This window comes from Bombina bombina, chromosome 8 (genome assembly GCF_027579735.1).
Source record: "Bombina bombina isolate aBomBom1 chromosome 8, aBomBom1.pri, whole genome shotgun sequence".
NCBI classification, from domain to species: Eukaryota; Metazoa; Chordata; class Amphibia; order Anura; family Bombinatoridae; genus Bombina; species Bombina bombina.
This window is the reverse complement of record NC_069506.1, coordinates 121,670,999-121,673,982: the sequence shown is the minus strand read 5'-3', so window position 1 is coordinate 121,673,982 and position 2,984 is coordinate 121,670,999. Positions and strand designations below refer to the sequence as shown.

Here is a 2,984-nt window from a genome sequence, read left to right as displayed (position 1 = left end):
ATAATCATATGAATAGGTCATTTTTTAGTTTATAATTCAGCAATTGAGGCAATGACAAAAGATCAAGATATATGTTTTGAAGCAGTTTGCATGCAAAATTTGCATTGTTTAGCAGTCCAGATCCATACCTTTTGGCCACATCAGAGAAGATAAGAGAATTTTCAATTAGGGGCTGATAGAAATGGGTCACTGCTAGGGATGAGCCTTTGAAGGTTTCGCGAACCTCTGAATGAGGAAGAAGGCGGACATTTGTGCTGCCCGACTATTTTTGGATTTGCACAGATTTTAGCATGTTGCTGTTGCATAAGAATTAATTTGTACTGCTCAGGCCACCGTCTTCCACATTCGGAGGTTCACAAAACCTTCAAATACACATCTCTAGTCACTATATTGATCAAGTGATCACTGTGTAGAGTTTTACAGAGTTTTAACATTTAAACTAAAAAAATCATACTCTCAAAATAGAAATATCATTGGTTTCATCAATAGATATATAACATGTGCACTGCAATGAACAAATGTTGCACACTCCGAGAATACTGGACTAATAATTATGTATCTATCTTTATTCTTGTTATTATCTTTCTTACAGCTAATTTTAGATCATGGTTTCTCAGGCTGTATATAAAAGGGTTTAGGAATGGTGCAACGACCGTGTACATAACAGAAATTCCCCTGTCTTGATCCATCTCATAGCTTGATTTAGGCTTCAAATACATAAAAGAAATAGAGCCATAATATACCAAAACAACCGTGAAATGGGAGGCACAGGTTGAGAATGTTTTCTTTCTGCCTGAAGTGGAGCGTATATTTAAAATAGTAAAAATAATATGTGTGTAAGAAATCGTTATTAATATAACAGAAGTGCCAATCACACAGGTTCCAACGCTGAAAAGAAAAAATTCATTGATCCAGGTGTCAGTGCATGCCAGTTTCAGTAAAGGTGGAATATCGCAAAAGAATTGATTAATTCTATTAGAGCCACAAAAAGGTAACGTAAATGTTAAAGTTGTTTGTATTATAGCGTTAACTATTCCAAGAATCCATGACTCCGATAAAAGCTGATTGCATTGTCTTTTATTCATTATGATGGTATATAAGAGTGGTTGACATATTGCATTATACCGGTCATAAGCCATGGCTGTTAGCATAAAGCATTCTGTTCCTCCAAAAAGCACAGTGCAGTACAATTGAATAACACAATTGTAGAACGAGATGGTTTTTTTTCTCAGCTACCATATTTGCCAACATTTTGGGAACAGTGACTGAAATATAAGATGTATCTAGTAAGGAGAAGTTAGAAAGAAAGAAATACATTGGAGTTTGAAGACTGGGGCTAAATCTGATTGTTAGTATTATAATCAGATTACCCAACACTGTTATTAGATAAATGCATAAAAACAAGCCAAAGAGTAAATAACAAATTTCAGGAATCTCTGACAATCCTTCAAGAATAAACTCTGTTATTTCTGTAAGATTTTCTTTTTCCATGTTGTATCTTTTTCTGAAAATAATTTAGAATATAGGAGTGAAACATATATATATACTGTATATATTGCAAATTAATAATACTGATTTTAATATAATACTAATCTATACGTATGACTGCTCATTAATACATTATAATTTATTACAATCTTTTCAGTTTTCAGAGTATTTTTGTCTTTCTGAAGAAGTACTGCTATTCTGTTAAACCCTTGGTCCAGAGCGCACGTAAAAAAGTGATTAGATATTTTGTCTTGTAGATGTTTCTTGAACTGAACTTTAGACTGAAACATAAGATTTGTTATGTAGCTACAGCTTTGTTTTGCTGATAGAGGGGTCGATCCGATAAAAATCGTCGCCCGCAAAAGCCGGCGACGCCAATATTTGCGCGGGTTTGGTATCCTATATACGGTGTAACCTAGAAGTTACGCGCGTATATTTCTGCCGTCGCCCGTAGTTTTTTGGGCTATAGGCAGGTATACCAAACCCGCGCAGTTTGGTATCCAATATACAGCGTAAGGACTTACGTGGCGAAAATGGAGAAAACTTACTCCATTTTCACCTCGCCACAAAAAGCAGCCGTAAGAAGCCTTACGCTGACTATTGGAGCCCCGTAACTCCCTAAACTGGCAGCTAAAATAAACCTAACACCTAACGCATGCGCAATGTCTATCTCCCTGTCAACCGCGATCTTCTAAAATAAACCTAACACCTAACGCATGTGCAATGTCTATCTCCCTGTCAACCGCGATCTGCTAAAATAAACCTAACACCTAACGCATGCACAATGTCTATCTACCTGTCAACCGCGATCCCCCCCCCCGAAATCCCTAATAAAGTTATTAACCCCTAAACCGCCGCTCCCCGGACCCCGCCGCCATCTACATAAACTAACCCCCTACTGTGAGCCCCTAAAACCGCCGCCATCTACCTTATCTATCCCCTAATTAGAACCCCTTACACCGCTGTCATCTACCTTATCTATCCCCTAATCTGACCCCTTACACCGCCGCCACCTATATAAAAATTATTAACCCCCTAATCTAATCCCCCTATACCGCCGCCAGCTATATTAATATTATTAACCCCTAATGTAAGCCCCTTACACCGCCGCCATCTCTATTAAAATGATTAACCCCTTATTTAATCTACCTACCCCCGCCGCCAGCTATATTATCTATATTAACCCTAAGTATATTATAGTTAATATAGGTATTACATTATATATATTAACTATATTAACCCTAATTATATTAGGGTTAATATAGTTAATATAGTTACTATAGTATTTATATTAACTATATTAACTCTATCTAACCCTAACACCCCTAACTAAATTTATATTAAATTAATCTAATTCATTTATAAACTAAAATATTCCTATTTAAATCTAAATACTTACCTATAAAATAAACACTAAGATAGCTACAATATAATTAATAATTACATTGTAGCTATGTTAGGGTTAATATTTATTTTACAGGTAAATTGTTAATTAT

At 35.6% G+C, this 2,984-nt stretch overlaps 1 pseudogene; it reads right to left on the bottom strand.

The window, feature by feature from the left end:
* Nucleotides 1-551: 551 nt before the first annotated feature.
* Nucleotides 552-1,491, bottom strand: LOC128638022 (olfactory receptor 5V1-like; annotated as a pseudogene).
* Between the last annotated feature and the right edge of the window lie 1,493 nt (nt 1,492-2,984).